The sequence below is a fragment of the Lissotriton vulgaris genome, chromosome 2_1 (assembly GCF_964263255.1).
Source record: "Lissotriton vulgaris chromosome 2_1, aLisVul1.2, whole genome shotgun sequence".
Taxonomy (NCBI): Eukaryota; Metazoa; Chordata; class Amphibia; order Caudata; family Salamandridae; genus Lissotriton; species Lissotriton vulgaris.
In genome coordinates, this window is record NC_141687.1 from 164,639,691 (window position 1) to 164,660,568 (window position 20,878).

Here is a 20,878-nt window from a genome sequence, read left to right on the forward strand (position 1 = left end):
CCCAACCTATGGGGAAAGCAGGCCAAGACAGACCCTCATGAGGTGTGTATACTCTGCCGCCCAGAAAATCATGTTTCTGAGTTTTGCCATCACTGCAGGTACTTTTCAAGACACACTCTGAAAGACCGAGAGAAAAGTCGCCTTCATGGTACTGAGGAGTAAAGAAGACAACAGCATTCTGAAGGTGGGTCCTCAGGGCGAGTAGAGGTTCAGACCTGTACAGGGCTCTGTTATCTGTCTCTGGATGGTGCGCCAGGAAGAAAACGGCATTGGTCCCGGTCGACATTAAGAGGATTCAAGTCAAGGAGAGGTATGGTGCCGACCTGTTTGCCGTCTGCCCATGGCTCGACGTTGAGGAAGCGCCGCAGGTCAACATCAAGACAAGGGGTGTCGATGCCCATTACAACTTCGTCGATGCCCAGATCTTGTTCAGCGTCGAGGAGCCCATTGAGTACAATCCAGATCTTGTTCAGCGTCGAGGAGCCCATTGAGTACAATCCACCACAACGCTCGCCCTCGAGATCCAATCGACGTCGATGCGCCACCGAACATCGACGTCCATACTGGCGTCGAGGCGCCAACGACAATCACCGTCGGCAAGTTGTTTAATGTTGAGAATACTCTTGACATCTTCAAGACTACAGTAGGCAAGAAGGAAGAGGAGACTTATCTATTCCTCTCCCGATTCGGAGTTTTCAAGTTTATACTCCCCTTCAAGGGGGACACCATGTTCTCCTCTGTCATCGCTATCTCGGCCTCCTCCTCCTTCAACATCACCTCCTGCTTCAACATCACCTCCTGCATGGACACCACCGGCGCCAGTCACTCCGTCTCAGAGGCCCACACCTGGGTCTAGATCTTGTCATCACTCTTAAGTGCCACCGTCACAACTCAAGGTGCTCATCTCCATCATCCAGGCACTGCCGTCATCATCAGAATTCACAGCTGTCTTGGTCCTAACACACTGCGGAGACATCTACTGCTACAGGACCATACTCTCCAACTCTTTCAGACTCCCCACCTCCACGCATATCACCGGTGGATGATATCACTACTTATCAAGAGTTAAAAAACCTAATATTGTCATGTCAGTTCCAACACCAACAACATCAATAATCATTGGAAACCCTTCAACATCGGTCAGCATCAGGACCTTTGCTGGCACTGGTGCCAGGACTATTAGAATCGTCTATTGACCTCTTTTTGATACCAGCCTCTGTCAAGCCACCTCCATCCAGACTTCAGAAAAAATACCACCCTCCTGAGCAGGATCCTAACTTTCTCCATACTGACCCAACACCAGACTTTGTCATTGTAGTAGCGGCAAAGAAACATCATGCCACTACTCTCACTTCAACAGTTCCTCCTGATAAAGAGGGCCGGAAGTTAGACTCTGTGGGTCGGAAGGTTGCCATATGGCAGTAACCACCAATAAAGCGGCGAGTGCAACAGCCCTTTTAGGCAGATATTACAGCGCTCTGTGGTAATCCATGCAGCAGTTTGTTGAGCATCTCCCAAGAGACAAACAGAAAGACTTTGCAGAAATCCTCAATGAAAGATTACTGTTTTCTAAGCAAATCATTAGTGCTGCAACAGAGCCTTCCCTAGTAGCTATACATGAGAACCCCCATGCTGTTGCTCTCCAAAGGCAATCTTGGCTACGCTTTACCGCCCTCAAGCCAGAATCACAGCAGAGAATATTGAATCTGCCATTCTCCTGGACTACTCTAATCAGAAGCGACACTGATGGTGAGATGGCATGAATGAATTCAGAAATGGAGACTCTGAAGGCAGTTTGTTTAAAGCGACCCAGAGAGGGTTCAGACCCCTCCGTGGGGACGCCAACAAGGTGATGGACAGCAACAACACCAACGACCTTACCAACCATACCAAAGGAAGCAGACATGGGGTAGATCCACCCAGAAGCCTGCTCAGGCAGATAAGTAACCATCTGATGGAGACTACTAGCTGCAGATTCCTCAACGTAAAATTATCCCCAGGCGTGAGATTGGATCTGGAAAACTTTTCTGCCACAGCACTCCTGCGCGCCGGGGGGACAGTGCCATGTGACTCCACCTTGACGTTGTTCGTCATTCGTGACTTCAGCGAGGACATAAGTCCAACCCCGGTGCGCCTACGTCAGTTTTTCTCTTTCCGCGTGCAACCCAGATCCAGATTGTGTCCTGGCCTGTTTTCAGTTCTTAACAACATAAGAGAGCCCATTATTGTGAATTCCTATAGAGACTATATGTCTAAGTGACGAAACACACAGTGACTGAATTAAATGAAATGGGTGGCCAAAAAACTAAAGGGACAGGGAGAAAAAACTTTTCTAAAAGAACCCTCACTCACCCTAGTGGTGACATGCTTCATCATGGGGTTCATCACAGGAGGGACCGAATATCCCCCTGTGTGCTTCAACGCCTGCAGTTGCAGCGGAGCAGGTATGTCAGCAGTGAAGTGTGTGAAATCAGTGAATAAGTGGTGACAATAAAAGATCCCAACTGAACCCCAACAACTTTATTTAAAGGGCCAATTGTTCACATTAAGATAGTGAGATCACTACAAGGTTGAAATTAAAACCCTGGTGACCTGGTGTAGGTGGTGAACATGTTTCTGCTGTGTTTAATGCTATCTCAGCTCAGCTTTCATCAGGACCAAAATTAACAATAGAAAAATACGTCCTCGGGGGGTCCACCCTCGCTAAGGAGTGCCCACACCATTAGGATGTTTTCAGGCCTTTTCTTTTTTCACGCTTTGGCGTTACGTGGAACAATGTGCGAATGACTTTGGGCTTCAAGACATGTACCTCCTGTGCACGTCCTATGTCGGCGACGGACTCTCACCCGATTTGCATGTGGTGCCTGGGAGAGTACCACGACTCGTAGAGTCGCGACGCCTGCCAGCACCTTAAGCCTAAATTAAGGCGGGAGTGCCAGATAAAGTAGCTGTTGGCGCACTTGTGCAGGTCGGTGTCGTCCCAGCGTCCGTCCCCTTCCTCGGAGGCAAGGAGCCGCCGATTTCGTCTGCAACATCACCTTTCGCCGCGGCCCTTTGTGCGTGGTTCACCGGCTGGTAGGTCTTTCAGTTTGTCTCCGACGCCCTGTCCTCCTTCCGTGGTGGGCGCTGTTTTTCCCCGGGACAGGGGTCCCCGCCTGTCGCCTCCCTACCCGCCGTTTCCCGCTGCGGAGGCGACTAGGGCCCAAATGACAGCCTATGCTGCAGCGCTGCAGGCTTCTTTGGCCCTTCTCCACCTCCTGTGACCCTTGCCTCGCGCTGGGACTTCCGCGGAGTTGCCAGCAGTTCGGGCCCCGGTGCCGGAGGTTTCGGCTTCTGGTCATAGGAGGGTGACATTGTCGCGGTGGCCTTCCTCTTAAGCGCCTAGCGTCCCTTCCTCGCTGCAAATCCCTACGGGGATACCTGTGGTGTTCCAGATGATTGCCAGGACTCTGGGCTTGTCCCAGAGTCCCCTTCGCTCCTCTGAGCAGGCGGCTGCCTCACCGTTTCGGCGCAGGGAGCCTTCCTCCCCAGCTCCGGTGGAGTCGCAGGTGGAGGCTGGGACCTGGGCCGCCTTCCCGAGTCCCTCTCGGTCCTCGACGCGGACGGCTGCCCCGTTGAGGCCAAGCGGGTGCCTTTTCAGCGCCACAGCTTTCCTGTTCCAGCGTTGACCTCGCCCCATTCACCTGGAGAGCACGTGGTGGCAGGAGACGGTCTGGCGCCACGGATACTCGCGCCGTTCCACGTCGGTCAGGCGCCAATGGCGGACTCCACAGAGCTGCGCCAGCATCGGGTTCTGGATTCGTCTCCTGCGGTCCCTTCTTCTCCAGAGGTCTGTCATCTGTTGGTGTGTTCCTCCCCGGAGACAGGGTGCTGTGTTGTTGCCTTTTCACCGGCATTTTCTAGGGTAGGCTCTTCGCCGTCCCCACGGCCTAAATTCTCGAACCGGCTCGTGGCTGGCTTCTCCACCGGCCTCTCCGCCTTCCCCTGGGGCCCCTCAGGTTCTCCATTCATCTGTGGATCCCCACTATTCCGGGGCTGGCCGCTTCCCCCGGGACATGGGGATGGACAGCTCAGTGTGCAGCCGTTGCCCACGGAGGAATTACTTTCCCCTCCGCTGCACTCTACTGAGGCCAGTGTTGCCTTTGTTCTGGCTATTTCTATGGCTGCTGGTATTCTTAGGATGGGTGAACCTGTCGCTCCATTTCCTACAGACAGCCTCTTGGAGATTCTCCACCAGGGCTCTGGGGGACGGGAGTTGCTCCTTCCTTTTGAAGCATCACTCCATAATTCTCTTATGGGGGCTTGGGGGTTGTGAGAAGTTGGCCTGATATATGATGCTCACTAGTTCTAGTGATCACCTTGTATCAGTCCAAACAACCCTTATGGTGATTGGTTGTAAGTCAACCTTATAGACCAGCTATCCTAATGGTAGCATGGACAAAGCAGTCTTAGGCTAAACTCTTTTGGCATGTGAAGCCAGCTGTTTTACCACATATAACCCCTTGAATACCAGATGAAAGGACACTACACAGGTTGTTATGAAAATAAACAATATATTTATTACTACCAAGCACCTCTGAGCTCTTTATGAGATCAGAGGGCTAAGCACAAGACAATACTCCAGAAAAATACAATAAGTCGCACAAATTACAATGGTGCCCTAGGGGCACGGCAAACCATATACTAAGTAAATGGTATAAGTAGAACGATAGAAGAAATGAGAATGCCCAGAGGCTGTAGAATCGCTGGGGCTACATTACCCTAACCTTAGGTAAGGAGCAGGAGGCCCACGGGACGCGTATGCAGTGTTAGAACACACACGCGGGTTCCAATGCAAAGTCAATGGGCACAAACAAATTACGAAATAGGTAAGTAAAGACAGTTCCGACTGGTTGAGACAGAAACTACTGGATACCTGGACACTAGGAGAGTCAATCTACCTATGAGCACCGAAATGCTCTCGTTACCTCACCCACGGGCTGCGGGTGCATAGGTGTGAAAGTGTGTCGGGTTTCCGCGTTGAAGTCAATGGAGCCTTGGAAAAAGATGCTTCAGGCGACCAGGAGGAAGATGTCCGGAGCGATCCAAGGGCGAATCGAGGAAGATGGAGACCTGAAAGCAGAGGGGACAATGTTCACAGTCACTAGCCAGTGACCGGAGCGGAACCAAGAAGCAACCAGATGATGTTGTCGCGATCAGGTGAAGAGGTGACGCTTGACTCTGCAGCTACATGAACCAGGAGGTGTCTTCGACGACCAAGATGGAGGCACGAGCTGTCCCATGCAGGTTCTCGCTGTCGGCGGTGTCTGTTCCGAGAGCGGAGTCAACAGGCCTTGGCAAAGGCAACCCACACGGTGAGTGAAGATGGCGTCTGGTGCGGACCAGGAGGGTCCGGGGTACTTCTCTTTTGGAAGGAAGCAAGGGCCAGTCTGGAGCAACCAGACCAGCGGTGTAGATTTCAAGGTTCGTCGTCTAGGAGGCCACTAGCCAGCCGGCAAGTGACCAGACAACGCGTCGAGCAGCAACCAGGCAGAAGGGCCCCACTCAGATCTCGTGGAGGCTGGAGGGCTGGTCTTCGGTGCAGGAGCTGCTCGGGGCTGGGGCTTCTCAATCCCCAAAGCACTTTCTCGAGGGTGCCTCAGAGGTCGTGCTGGAAGCGAAGTGCAGTTTCTTCAAGATGGCCGGTCCCACGTGTCTCGTCGCACCCACGGATCTCAGCTGTGCTGCAGATGTGAGTTGAGGTCGGAGAGGTCTGGAAGTCCGGGTCTCATCTGGCTCTGAAGTCTGGTTCCACCAGGAAGGACAACAAAGTGAACTTCTAGGACGCTTGATGGTGCCTGCAGATGCAGGGTGGTCACTCCTTGGCCACAAGGGAGATTTCTTCAGTCTTCTGTGGAGCAGAACGTCGAAGTCCAGATATTCTTCTTTGTAGAGTTGTTCAGGATAATCTAATTTGGAATGGGACCAGCTCCAACCTTTATTCTGCTAAAGGGGGCTGTACATTGACTAGGTCCCTCCCACGGGTGGGACCAGGAAGGGTAGTGGTTACACCCCCTATCCTTTGTCCGGTTTTGCGCCAGAGCTGTGGCTGGAGGGCCCCAGCAACTGGTTTGAACCGGGGTATGCACAAGGACACCTTGTGTGCCCCAGGCATGTCTCATTCCTTTCAGCCCTGCCTATCTGTATACACAAAGTCCTGTCTGGGATGGTGCTGGCACCTTCCCAGGCAGGAAACCCTTTATCCAGGCCTCCCTCGCTGGAAGGACTCCCAGTAGCAGGAGTTCAGACTTGTGTCTGTGCCAGTAGCATCCATTTTGTGTTGCCGAGGCTCAGGTTAACTTTAACCGGGGTTCTAGTTACATACATGTCTTATCCCTCTAGAAGGGTGGAAAGCTACCCCCGTCACCAGAACTGGCGAGGGGGTAGTATTCCAAAGCGTATGACACCTTACACGACATGTTGATAATGCTATGCCAAAGTTAGCAATAACCGCGAGGATTATAATGCACTTAAGAGTATATGGTATGGCACTATCATGGAAACAGCTAAAGAGCATGGATCCGAAAGCTGCAGACAGGCTCAGCTCATGCTAGAGCACCATCTCACATATTTCAAGCACCCTGCCGTCAGGGTGAATAAGGCCTGCCATAGGAGTGACTTATAGGAATATATGTGTCCATTTTGGGTTAGATATAGGTATACTATATCTAAAGCAAAGGGTGATTACACCACCTTGCCCCAGGTGAGTGATCAGTCAGTTGTGTCAAATAGTAAGGCCAGGGGTGGCACAATACGTGCTTCAGCCCCTGGTAGGCCTTGGATGCACCTATGCCCTGGGTACCTAGGGTACACTGTACAGGGGCTCACAAGGTGATCCATGTTCCAATTGGTATGTACCTAGAGTACATGGAGTCCATTTTAACAGAGAGAGCCGAAGGCCTGGGGTCCTGAATAGCAGGGCCCCAGGTCAACTAAGTCGAAAACCAGCTAAACACTAGGCAAAAAGTTGGGGGTAACCGTAGTCAGATATCCACCTTCCTACACGGGTGCCCTGCCACAGGCGATCCGGTGCCTCAGGCACTACTGCATCGCCATCGTCCTGCTCCGCACAACCCGGTCTGTCTTTCTTTCCACTCAGGGCGCTCTTCTGCGGAATGCCTTTCCTTGTTTGCCTATGGTGTTTTTTCCTCCGTCTCGGGAGGCTCGGTGGTTGGACTCATGGGGGCATAATGTCTTCACTTCTTCCAGCGCTGCCTTGCGGGCGCTTAACACTTTGTGCGTGTTGACCAGGGCTTCTTCCAGCCTGTGAGACTTTGTGGAGTCCCTTCTATCTCATGTCTCTCATGAGGGTGCCCGTGCTGATCTGCGGGGTCATGTGTTGGATGGTAGGGAGTAGGCCGCGTTTATTCTTCGTGCGGCTTTGGATGTTGCTGATGCTCTTGGTCGTGCTATGGCCACTTCTGTGGCTCTCCGTCGCCATGCTTGGCTACGTGATGCTGTTTTTCCTGAAAATATTAGAAAGCGTCTGGTCGACCTACCTTTGACTGGGTCCTGCTGTTTAATACACATGCAGACTCCTCCATTCAGCGTCTTCTTGCGGGTCTCTCCTCCTCCTCCTCCTCCTCCTTCTCCTTCTAAGTAGGTTATTTTGCTGATGCTCCGGGTCTTGGTGGGAGGCGCTATCCCACTTTCTTCTGGTTTTTGGTTTTGGAGTGGCTGTGAGGGTTACTGGTAAACAACCGTTACAACGCAACTATTACAACGGACTACTTTTACAACGCAACTACTACAACGCAGGATCCTTTACAACGAATGCCTTTACAACGCATGACATTACATCGCAGATGCTATTACAAAGCATGCCATTACAACGTAAGTATAGGTAAGTATATCATTTTATTAAAACATTTATTTAATTAAACATTTTTTTTAATTAGTTAAATATAAATAATTTAATAAATATTAAAAATAAAAATAATTATTAATAAAAAAGTATTTAAATAAATTAATGTAAGTAATTTTAATATTAATTTAAAAAAGTTCTAAAAATAAAAAATGTAAGTAATTTTTACCCCTACACTATCCAGCACTTACCCTACTATTACACCCCCCTGGAGTCAGAATAGTAATTTTTACCCCTACACTATCCAGCACTTACCCTACTTTTACACCCACCTGGAGTTAGAATAGTAATTTTTACCCCTACATTATCCAGCACTTACCCTACTATTACACCCCCCTGGAGTTAGAATAGTAATGTTTACCCCTACATTATCCAGCACTTACCCTACTATTACACCCCCCTGCAGTTAGAATAGTAATTTTTACCCCTACATTATCCAGCACTTACCCTACTATTACACCCCCCTGGAGTTAGAATAGTAATTTTTACCCCTACACTATCCAGCACTTACCCTTCTATTACACCCCCCTGGAGTTAGAATAGTAATTTTTACCCCTACATTATCCAGCACGTACCCTACTATTACTCGTCCCTGGAAATAGAATATTATTTTTAAAAACCTACATTATTGTTAAATTAAATATATATATATATATATATATATATTAAAAAAAAAAATTATTATTATAAATTAAATTATATACTTACCTATACTTACGTTGTAATGGCATGCGTTGTTAAAGCATCTGCGATGTAAGGTTTTGCGTTGTAAAGGCATTCGTTGTAAAGGATCCTGCGTTGTAAAGGTAGGCGTTGTAAAAGTATGCGTCGTAACGTCATACATCCGGTTTACTGTGCCCTCGGGTTCTTGGTTGGCCCCTCTCTTCCATTGGCTGCTGGTTCAGCCCCCTTTTTTGGTGGGGATGTATTTTTGGCTGATTATTAAGCCTTCTGTGGTTTCTGCCGCAGGTCTATGGTTTTGTCCTCTGATGATTCCCATGCTTCTTGGACTGTGTCCTACCCTTTGTGGGATACATGTAGTTATTGTATAGCCCTGTCTTATGTTGGGAGGGTGTGGACTCCCCCTTGCAGGTTCCTCGCCCCTCCTGGTGTTGCTGTATTACAATGGTGCGGTTTTTGGTCTTTACTGTGACATGGCTTGGCCATCTGCGGTGTTGTGCTGCAGTGTTTTTGCCGTTTGCCTGCCGTTTGCTCCGGTCCTCTGTCTGGTGTTTCTGATGGAATAGTTTCCTGTGCTGACAGCCTGGTCCGTCCTACTTGTTTCTCCTCTTATCTTCTAGCTGATCGCACTTCTTTGTGGATCGGTTCTGTCCGGAGCGGTTCCCTTTGGGGTAGTTCGGGACGTTTTACTAGACTTTCCCTTGTTCTAAGCCTGACGTGGTCTGGGTGTTTAGTTTCATGGCGCTTGTCAGCGGCTGGCTGTCCCCGCCTTCTCTTTTGTTCTATTGTCGGAGGCCTGGAGTGGGCCCTGGCACTCCTGCTTCTTGTCCAGTGGTGCCAATGTGAGATTACGCTCAAATTCTTCCGCATACCTTATTGCTGAGTGTGAGAAGTTGGCCTGGCATATGACGTCCACTATTCTAGTGGGCACCTTGCACCAGTCCAAACGACCCTTATTGATGGTAGGTTTAGACAACCTTTATAGAAAGCTATCCTAGTGGTAGCTGTGGAGAGATGCCTTTAGGCTAAGTCTTGAAAGAATGTAAAGCAGCTTGTTTTACCAGTCTATAATCTCTTGAATGATCAAATGAAAGGAGAACCACACCAGGTATATATAAAAAATATATGTATTTATTTTAAACACACCCCTCTAGTTTCTGTATGAGGCTAGAAGTAAAAGTACAATACAAGAACTTCAATAGCACACTGTAAAGTAGCACAGTATGCGTTTTACCCTAGGGGACTCACAAACCATATACTAAGAAAGTGGTATAAGTACCGCTCTGAGCATAAAGACAAGCCCTAGGGCCTGTAGAACCGCTGGGTCAACCAAGAACCACCCAAGGTAGGGACGCAGGAGACCCACGGGGGACGCGTGCAGTGTCTACACACAGCCGCGAATCACCATTGACTTCTAAGGAGAAAGTTCAAGTTAAAATTTTAAAGATTAAGGACACTTGGGAGTGGACTACGGTAAAACCCTTTCAGTACTGGACACTTCGAGAGTCAAGATCCACAAGAGCACCGAAGTACTCGTGTTACCTCACCCAGGGAAGTTGGGTGCATAGGTGTCTTTATGTGTCTGGTTTCGTCGTCGTTTCCAGTGGAGAACTGCAAAGAAGTGCTGCAGGCGACCAGGAGAAAAGTGTCCGGATGGATCCAAGGGTGGATCGGAGATCTGAAGAACCTGAAAGCAGAGGGGACAGAGTCTAGGTTACTAGCCAGTGACCAGGAAGGCAACAAGAAGATGCCAGCCGATGTTGGGTGCTTTCAAGTGATGCAGGTGAAGCTTGATTTTTCAGCCACGAGGACTAGCAGGTGACGACGACGACCAGGAGCTGAATTCGAGCTGTCCCACGTCAGATGTCGAGTGCTGCAGCGTCGGTATCCGGATTGGACCCAACAAGCCTTGGCAACAGCAACCCACACAAGATAGAAAGATTGGCTTCGGAGCAGACCAGCAAGGTCTTAGGGACTTACCCTTTGGTGGGGAGTCAGGGCATGTCTGGAGCAACCAGGGAAGCCCAAGAAACAAAGGATTTACCTTTGTGGGGACCCACAAGTCAACGGGCTAAGGATCGCGAAAGGGGCTTTGAGCAGAGATGCTGAAAGTGGGCCCACGAAACACTAGTGGAGTGTGGACCCACAATCTTCGATGCAAAAGGTGCTCAGGGCTTGTACTACAAGTAGCCCAATGCAAAACTTTGGGAAAGCTCGGGAAGTTGATGCACTAGCAAATGTGCAGGATGTCTAAGAGTTCCGGTCCCACTTCTCTCGTGATTGCTACAGGTCTTAGCTTTGCTTGGGACTCGTGTCAGCCTCTGAGATGTCTGGAAGTCCGTGTCCTGTGTCGCAGATTCTTCAGGATCCAGCAAGAGCCTAAAAAATGCAGACCGGTAAGAGGCTTCTTTGGTGCCTGTTTGAACAGGGAGTCACTCCTTGACCCCAAGGGAGATTTCTTCCGTCTTCCACTCGATATGGAATGTTGAAGGTCCAAGATTTATGTTTTAGAGTTTCGTCCAGGGTAATCTAAAGTCCTTGGGACTCGGTTCATATACTTAAACTAAGTGTAAGGGTTAAACTAAATCTAGGGTCCCACCTCTGGGAGGACCTGGGGAGGGGGTTGTTACACCCCTACCCCTTTGTCCAGTTTCACGCCAGAGCTGGGGCTGAGTGCCCCAGCAACCGGTTTGAACTGGAAAAAGAACAGGGACACCTTGTGTGCCCCAGGCACTGTCTGGAAAGCATTCACTGAATGCAACTTTCTGATAGATACATCTGCCGTGTGGATTCCTCACCTTGTGAATATCCCCCTTGCGTCAGCAACGTTCGGAAATTTTCTTCGTAGCACGCCGTCGTGGGCGACGTCACAGGAGCACGGCATCGCGCGCGACTCCGTCTGACGTCACCGACCCCATATTAGGCCCACGCCGGCGTGATGACGTCAGTTCCCTTTTTTCCGCGTCTCCGACGCTAACGGTTTTCGGGATCTTCAGCGATACCTAGTATCTTTCTGGCTAATATTTGTCACTGTTTCTCTCTTACGACTTTGTTCTTCTCCGGAGATGTCGTCGAGGAAAACAGGCTTTAAGCCATGTAGGTCTTGTGCCCGCATGATGTCTATCACTGACCCACATAAGGATTGTTTGTGGTGTCTTGGATCGGGCCACGACGTCAAGAACTGCGAGTCCTGTTTTAAGATGAATCCGAAGGCGCTTCGGGAGCGTGAAGCAAAGTTGCTCTCGGCGAAGGTGAAAAAAGACTCTGGGCGACTTTCGAGATCTACGTCACGGAGATCGAAGTCGAAGCAAAGGTCTCGGTCGAGGTCGAGATCGGCGTCGAGGTCCAGAGCGGGTTCGAGGTCTGGAGACGACTCGAGGTCCAAGGCGAAGTCGAAGTCCAGAGATAGGTCTAGGTCTAGATCTAAGTCGGCTTCCGGCATGCTTCGAGCTCTTCGAGGAGAAAGCATAAGAGGAGGAAGCACAGTTCGAGACATCATTCGGGGAAGGATTCCTCTGACTCGAAGAGAAAGTCTCACAAACACCGTAAGGACTTTGTCTCTCTTTCGCCTGCTTTGTCAAGAGTGGGTTCTCCGGAGCCGGACCCGGAGCCGGTTTCCTCGGAGCATGAAGAAGAGGAGGTGACTCAAGAACCGGCTTCGGCGGAGACTCCTGTGAATCCAGAAGGTCAGGGTGAGGATGTGTCGGGTCGGCCTCCATTGCAACATCCGGTAGGTCCGTACCCTTCCTTTCCTGGTCCTGGGCAGGATCCCTCGCATTTTCTCAATGCGATGTTTGGAGTTTATTCTAGGGCGATGTACCCCGCTGGAGCGCCTGGTGGCCCCATGGGTCCGTTATCGTACAACCTGGGTATTCCTCAGTCGTATGCCCCTGCTCCATTTATGCCTTTCATGCCGGCGCCTCTTTCACCTTGGCTCGGTACGGCTCCACCGAGGTCCTCGACTCCGCATGCGGCTTCGCCGACTCCGGATCGACCTCGCAGTCGAGATCGAGGTACCACACCGGTTCTTGACTCTCGTCTTCCTGCTTCGGTTCCTCGAGCGACGTCGGAACCGGCTCTGTCGGAGTCGTTACCGGATCCGTCGACTTCGATTCGAATGGAGTGGTCGAGGCGAAGAGCTCAGCGTCTTCTCGAGCAAAAGGATGATGAGAGTTCAGATGTGGAAGAAGGCGAGCTTCCTGATCAAGGTGATGACTTCGAAGAGCTTCGGGATGCTAGTGGTCTGGAACTCTCTCCCGAGTGGGGTCTGCCTTCGACTTCTGATGCACCATCAAGGGACGTGGCTCCTTATCACGTGGTTATTAGGAAGGCTGCTGACCTTCTTAACTTAAAGCTGCCCACAGTGGAGTACAAGCCCAACATTCTCACGGAAGTCCTGCATTCTCCATCTTCAATTGTGGAGCCAACTTTGCCGTTTACTGATGCCTTGTCAGATCCAATTAAGGAAATTTGGAAGAGGCCGTTGTCTGCTCCTGCAGTTTCAAGGGTTATTGCAAGGCGCTATAGGGTGGCTCCTGATGACCCTGCATTTCTTTCTACGCATCAGTCTCCAGAAAGTCTTGTGGTTCAGGCGGCTTGTTCTAATAGGGCGGCAGGCTCCTTCCCTCAAGTGCCTGCTGACAAAGAGTCTAAGAAATTGGATCAGGCTGCGAAGAAGACTTTCTCTTCTGGAAGCATGGCTCTAAAGTCGTCAAATGCTACTTGCCTTTTAGGTAGATATGTGCACGCGCTGATGGACTCAGTGAAGCAGTTGTCACCAAAACTTCCTGAGGAGGATAGGAAAAACTTTAATGAAGTCATCTCTGACACTCAGGCTGCGGCCCGCATGGTCATCCAAAGCGGCATGGACACTGTGGATTCAGTTGCCAGAATTATGGGCTCATCCATTGCAACTAGGAGAGCCGCATGGTTAAAGTCATCTGGTTTCTCAGCGGATGTACAATCTACTTTGCTGGACTTACCCTTTGAAGGATCTGGCCTTTTTGGTAAGAAGGCTGATGTGGCCTTGGAAAGGTTTAAAGACAGCCGTGCCACTGCGAGATCGTTGGGTCTGCAGATGAGAGGGTCTGCAGCTAGAAAATTCAAGGGATTTGGTAAATCTTCTTTTCGTCCCTTCAAGCAGGGCCAACAACAGCAGCAGCAGCAGAACCCTCTATATAAGTCCTATAGAGGTAGACAGAGGGGTCGTGGACGTGGACGTCAAGTCTCCTCTTCCTCCACTTCCTCCAATAATGCCCAACCCCCACCCGCATCAGCAAAGCAGCCCTAGATCCACCATTCTGGATCATGTAGGGCCAGTAGGGGGTCGGCTTACTCACTTTCTACGAGATTGGGAATCGGTTACCTCAGATCTTTGGGTTCTCAATCTCGTAGAGAATGGGTATGCACTTCCTTTTCAGGAGTTCCCTCCCAATTACCCTCCTTGCCAAGGTTATTGCTCCGAGGACCACCTGCTTCTCCTGCAGGAGGAAGTCCTGGCTCTGTTTCGAAAGGGAGCGATAGAGGTGGTTCCAGAGCAGGAGAGGGGTCAAGGGTGCTACTCCCGGTATTTCTTGATTCCCAAGAAGGATGGCAGACTTCGGCCTATCCTGGATCTCAGGATTTTGAAACTCTATCTCAAACAGGAGAAGTTCAAAATGCTCACCCTTGCTCAGGTTCTTCTGGCGCTGATGGAAGAAGACTGGATGGTGTCGATCGACTTGCAGGATGCGTATTTTCACATCCCAATCCTGAAGTCGCACAGGAAGTATCTCCGTTTTACGGTGGGATCGCAGCACTATCAGTTTGCGGTCCTCCCGTTTGGACTTACTACTGCGCCTCGAGTTTTCACCAAGGTGATGGCGGTGGTGGCGGCGCATCTCAGGAGGTCAGGGATTCCTGTATTCCCTTATCTAGACGACTGGCTGATCAAAGCAGAGTCGCCGGAGATGGTGCTCCATCATCTGCAGGAGACTACTCATTTGTTACACAGGTTGGGTTTTTCGATAAACGTACCCAAATCTCACCTGGTGCCCTCCCAGCGCAACCTGTTCATAGATGCGGTACTGGACACTTCTGTATGTCGTGCATTCCCTCCACCTCAAAGGATTCGCGACATTCAGGAAATGATTCCTTTATTCTTCAATGGAGCGGTTGTTCCAGTCCTGAAGGTCCTTCGTCTGCTCGGTCTGATGGCTTCTTGCATTCTGTTGGTCAGTCATGCACGCTGGCACATGAGGGCGCTCCAGTGGTGCCTCCGCAGGCAGTGGTATCAGCACAACGGAGATCTCAGGGAGTCTGTGAGGATCTCCAGAGAAACTGCAGCGGACCTGTCCTGGTGGGGCGTGGAAGGCAATCTGTCACAGGGAAAGCCTTTTCAGCTACCTCCATCAGTGGCCACAGTGATATCGGATGCATCCACTCTCGGGTGGGGTGCTCATCTGGGAGACCTGGAGGTCAAGGGTCTTTGGTCTCCGGAAGAAAGGTTGTTTCACATCAACCTTCTGGAATTGAGGGCGATACGTTTGGCGCTCAAGGCCTTCCTCCCTTCCCTTCGCGGTCGTTCGGTCCAGGTCCTAACGGACAACACGACTGCGATGTGGTACATCAACAAGCAGGGAGGAGTAGGGTCGCAGTGTCTCTGCAGAGAGGCTCTGCGTCTCTGGTCCTGGGTTCAGGACCATCAGATTTGTCTGGTGGCAAATCATCTGGCCGGGGTTCTGAACGTGCGTGCGGACAGTCTCAGTCGGCAGTTTTCTGCCGACCACGAGTGGAGGCTTCACCCGGAGGTTGTTCACGACATCTTTCGGATGTGGGGGACGCCTCGGGTGGATCTATTTGCCACTCGCGAGAATGCTCACTGCCCTTCATTCTGCAGTCTCCAGTATCCGATGCAAGGAGCATTGGGGGACGCGTTTCAGTTGAGTTGGGGAGATCGACTCCTTTACGCGTTTCCCCCCATACCTTTGATTCCTCGGGTTCTGAGGAAGATTCGTCAAGACCGGGCCCAAGTCATATTGGTCGCCCCGGATTGGCCGAGAAGGGTGTGGTATTCGGACCTACTCCACCTATCCTCTCACCCGCCGCTCCGTCTCCCTCACAGGGCAGACCTCCTCTCTCAGTTGGAGGGGCAGGTTCTACACCCCCACCTCCAGACATTACACCTTCATGCCTGGAGATTGAACGGGGCAACTTGAGTTCTTTTTCTCTCCCTCACGAGGTGGTGGATGTCATTCTCTCTGCCAGGCGTGACACCACTAAGTCCATTTACTCCTATAGGTGGACAAAATTTGTTTCTTGGTGCAGGGAGAGGGATATTGACCCTTTGAGGGCTCATTTGTCTAATATTTTACAGTTTGCCCTTTATCTGGCGCAGCAAGGTTTGGCTGTGTCCACGGTCAAGGGTTATCTTTCGGCCTTATTGGCGTTTCTATGTTTTCCGGATCAGCCTTCTCTCTTTAAGTCTCCGGTGGTTGTGAGATTTTTGAGGGGTCTTATGAATATGTTTCCTCCTACCCCTTTTATTATTCCTCATTGGGATTTGAATCTTGTGCTGACCTTTTTAATGGGTTCTCCCTTTGAACCCTTGCACAAGTGTCCATTGAGGCTTCTCTCTTTTAAAACTATTTTCCTCGTTGCAATCACCTCGGCAAGGAGGGTAAGTGAGCTTCAAGCTCTAAGTTCCAAACCCCCGTTCCTGACCATTCATGCAGAAAGGATGGTTCTTAGGACCAGGGCTGCTTTTCTGCCTAAGGTGGTGACTCCTTTCCATCTTGGGCAGTCCATTACCCTTCCTACCTTCTATCCTCCCCCTCACCCGTCTAAGGAGGAAGAGAGACTGCATCGCCTGGACCCTAAGCGGGCGGTGTCCTTCTATCTGGACAGGACTAAGGACTTCCGGATGGACGACCAGCTGTTTGTTGGCTTTGCTGGCTGCAAGACGGGCAGAGCGGTGCACAAGCGCACTCTTTCCAGATGGATAATCCTGTGCATCAAGATCTGCTACTCCCTTGCGGGTAAGGACCCTCCTGAGGGTATTAGAGCTCATTCAACTAGAGCAAAGTCTGCAACATCTGCTTTGTCTAGGGGTGTGCCTGTTGAGGATATTTGCAGGGCCGCGACTTGGGCCTCCCTCCACACTTTCGCGAAGCATTACTGCTTAGATACCGAGGTGAGGAGGGATGGCCACTTCGCGCGTTCTGTCCTCCAAGACTTCCTGGTGTAGCAGAGTGGACACCCTCCTCCGGGAGTGGGGACTGCTGTGGGAATCTATTCACAAGGTGAGGAATCCACACGGCAGATGTATCTATCAGAAGAACAAGTTACTTACCTTTGGTAACACTTTTTCTGGTAGATACTATATCTGCCTGTGGATTCCTCACTGACCCACCCGCCTCCCCGTTGTCTACTCTGCTATACCTGGTCTTTCTGTATATATGATTGTAATACTGTTGTATTGATTTGGTTCTATTTGTACTGTGTACATTGTATATTTGCATATTTGCTATCGTTGGTCCGTCCGTGTTCCTCGAAGGCACGGAAAAAAGGGCGGAACTGACGTCATCACGCCGGCGTGGGCCTAATATGGGGTCGGTGACGTCAGACGGAGTCGCGCGCGATGCCGTGCTCCTGTGTCGTCGCCCACGACGGCGTGCTACGAAGAAAATTTCCGAACGTTGCTGACGCAAGGGGGATATTCACAAGGTGAGGAATCCACAGGCAGATATAGTATCTACCAGAAAAAGCGTTACCGAAGGTAAGTACCTTGTTCTACCCTGCCACAATACACTAAAGCCTGTCTGGGGAGGTGCTGGCACCTCCCTGGACAGGAAACCTATTGTCCAGGCCTCCCCTGCTGGAGTTGCATCCAGCAGCAGGAGGGTAGACTTGTGTCTGTGGCAGCAGCATCGATTTTGTGATGCTGGGGCTCTTTTAAACATTTACCTGGTAAGTAAGTGTGTACATGTCTTCTCCCTGTAGAAGGGTGGAATTCTACCCCCGCCGCCAGGACTGGCAGGTGAGTAGGATTCCAAAGTATTTGACACCAAACACGACATGTTTTAATGCAGCCATTCCAAAGTTAGCATTTACCGCAAGGTTATAATGCACTTAAGAGTATATGGTATGGCTGTATCATAGAACAGCTATAAGGAAGGGATTCCGAAAGCTGCAGAGGGACTCAGCTCATGCTTGGGCACCCTCTCACAGAAAACCAAGCACTCTGCCTTCAGGATTTTCAAGGCCTGCCTTACGAGTGACTTATAGGTGTATATGTGTCTATCTATATAGAGAGATATAGGTATACTACATCTAAGTAAGGTGTGCTTACACCACCTTACCCAGGCTCCTAGTGCAGACCTGTGATGCCATCTTGGAAGGCTTCCCAGGGGTGGCATAATACATGCTTCAGCCCCTGGTAGGCCTCTGGGGTACCTATGCCCTTGGTATCTAAGGTATCATATACTAGGGACTCACAAGGGTAACCCAGTAACCAATCTGGAGGGTACCTAATGTGCAGGTAATCAATTTAGAGAGAGAACTAGGCTAGGCTGTGGTCCTGAATTGCAGGGCCACAGCCAGACTAAAGTCGATAAACCAGTGAAACACAGCAAAAAGTGGGTGAAAGAGAGCAAAAGAGAGCGGAGTGGAGCTGGCAGGGAGAAGAGCACAAGGCCATGCACAATATGGAGGGGGGCTGTGAGGAAACACAGGGACGAGAGAGAGCAATATGGAGTACAGAGAAGGAGGAAAGAGCAATACATGAGAGAGACAGCTAACATGCTCCAGGGGAGCGACAGACACAATAAGAGGACAAAGCTGAAAAATGAAATCAAAGTGAGAGTAACAATAAAGCCAACTAATGGTAAACAAAGGGTTGGCTCTTAGCCTACTGTAAGCTGACAGTAGGTCTTTCGCCCTTTTGTCAACAAACGTCTTGCTCTGCCTGGTAGGCAGAGGCGGGTCAAGGGTCCAGCGGGCGGGTCAGTCCACTTCCACCCCGGCCACAATTCCCCCAAAACCTTCCAAATCTTGCCTTTCAAGCCATCAAACGCCAGTGAGCGGCAGGATTTGCCTTCACCTCCCCCACTGGCGCACCATCACTTCGGACAGGTGGGTTTTACAAGAAGTCCAAGTGGCTATTCCCTCCCCTTCGAGACTACCCCTCCAGCCATGCCACCCCAGTACCACCACATGTCGTGGGATCATTTGGCACTTCTTCAACAGGAAATCGCGGCCCTCTTGGCCAAAAAGTAGGTGGTAGTTGTTATTCCCACTACTTTCTGATGCCCAAGAAGGACAAGGGCCTGCATCCTATCTTTGACCTCAGGGACATCAATCGCTTTTCCGGAGGGAGAAGTTCAAGATGCCAACTCTGGCTCAGGTCTTGTCTGCTCTCGACCCTGGACACTGGATGGTAGCGTTGGACTTGCAGGACGCATATTTCCACATTCCTGTCCTGCCGGCCCACCGGCATTACCTGCACGAGTACTTTTAGTTTACCTTTCTCCCCGTTGGCCTTACCAGCGGCCCTCGGGTGTTCACGAAAGTGATGGCGGTGGTCGCAGATCAGGGGTTCCAGTCTTCCCATATCTCGCCAACTGGCTGTTAAAGGCGGGCTCGCCCCAGCTAGTCGTCTCCCACCTCCAGACTACGGCCGACCTCCTGCATTTGCTGGGGTTCTCCATCAATGTGCCGAAGTCGCACCTGATTACCTCTCAGAAGCTCCTCTTCATCGGAGCGGTTTTGTATACAACGCAGTTTCTGGCCTATCCTCCCAAACGGCGAGTCCAGGATATTCAGGCTATGATTCCGATTTTTCGTCCTCTATCCTGGGGTTCAGTCACGTTGACCCTGAAGCTGCTGGCCTCATGGCCTTCTGCTGGTTACTCATGCCAGATGGCATGTGCGGGCTCTGCAGTGGGACCTGAAGTTCCAGTGCGTGCAGGATATGGGGAACCTGTCCGATTACGACCGGATCTCGAATGGCACAACACAGCAGCTGAGTGGTGGCTCATGAACCGACATTGGGTCCAGGGCAGATCCCTCTCCCTTCCCCAGCCGGAGCACAAAGTGGTGACAGACGCATACCTCCTGGGATTGGGGGCCACATGGGAGAGGCAGAGATCAGATCCATATCAACCTTTTGGAGCTTTCGGGCAATCCGACTTGCACTGAAGGCATTCCTTCCGTCTGTCAAAGAGGAAAGTGGTGCAGGTGTTCACATACAACACCACCGCCATGTGGTACTGCAACAAACAGGACAGGGTGGGGTCGTGGACCCTGTGTCAGGAGGCTCAGCGCATCTGGACATGGCTGAAATAGCAGGGCATTTCCTTGGTGGTTCAACACCTGGCAGGTTCACTGAACTCCAGGGCGGACAAACTCAGCCGCAGGTGCATGATGGATCACGAATGGCGTCTTCACTCGGACGTGGCGCAAGGTCTCTTTCAACAGTGGGGAGAGCCTTGGTTAAATCTATTCGCTACCAAAGAGAACATGCAATGTCAGCCATTCTGCGCGTTAGAATTTCCAAGGCGGCACTTGCTAGGCAACTCGTGGGGTTGCGCGCCCATTCCACCAGGGCAACGACTGCCACTACGGCATTGAGACGTGGTGACCCCTTACAAGACAACTGTCAGGCTACTACGTGGGCCTCGTTGCACATTTTTACTAAGCACTACTGCTTGGACAGCCAAGTCCAGAGAGACGGCTTCTTTGGCCGATCTGTTCTCCGGGACTTCCTGGTGTGATCTTGGTTTGCAGACCCACCATGGGGATATATTACTGGGGCATCTATTCCAAGGTAAGGAATCTATCACTATGTGTTTCTTTCAGATGAACAAGTTACTTACCTTCGCTAACAATATATCTGTAAGAAACATTCATAGTGATAGAATCCTTACTGCCCTACTCATCCTCCCCGTTCTGCGAACATATTTCTAGGATTAAGGTCATCTCTTTTAGGGCCCTAGTTTCAAGGCACCAGTGGTCAGTATCTTGCATGGCTCTGTGTTTCTGGCGCAGAAAATTGTGTACAGAACTGACATCAGCGTGCGAGGGCGGTGTCTAAGTAGCTGCCGCGACATCATCTTGGCAACCACGACGCCAACGACGGACGCAGAGCCGCACTAAAACTTTCCGGATCCAGTCTAACGCCTAGGGGTAATTCTAAGGTAAGAAATCTATCACTACTAATGTTTCCTACAGATATATCATTGCCAAAGGCAAGTAACTTGTCCGTCTCTTCAAAAAAATGTTGGCATTTCATATTTTTCTCTGTCTGAGGTTTAAAAA

General features: G+C 50.7%; 1 protein-coding gene across 1 annotated transcript in view; it reads left to right on the top strand.

The window, feature by feature from the left end:
• TSPOAP1 (TSPO associated protein 1) overlaps positions 1 to 20,878 on the top strand; it is a 2,768,302-nt gene that overhangs the window by 2,283,563 nt on the left and 463,861 nt on the right. The window lies entirely within an intron of this gene.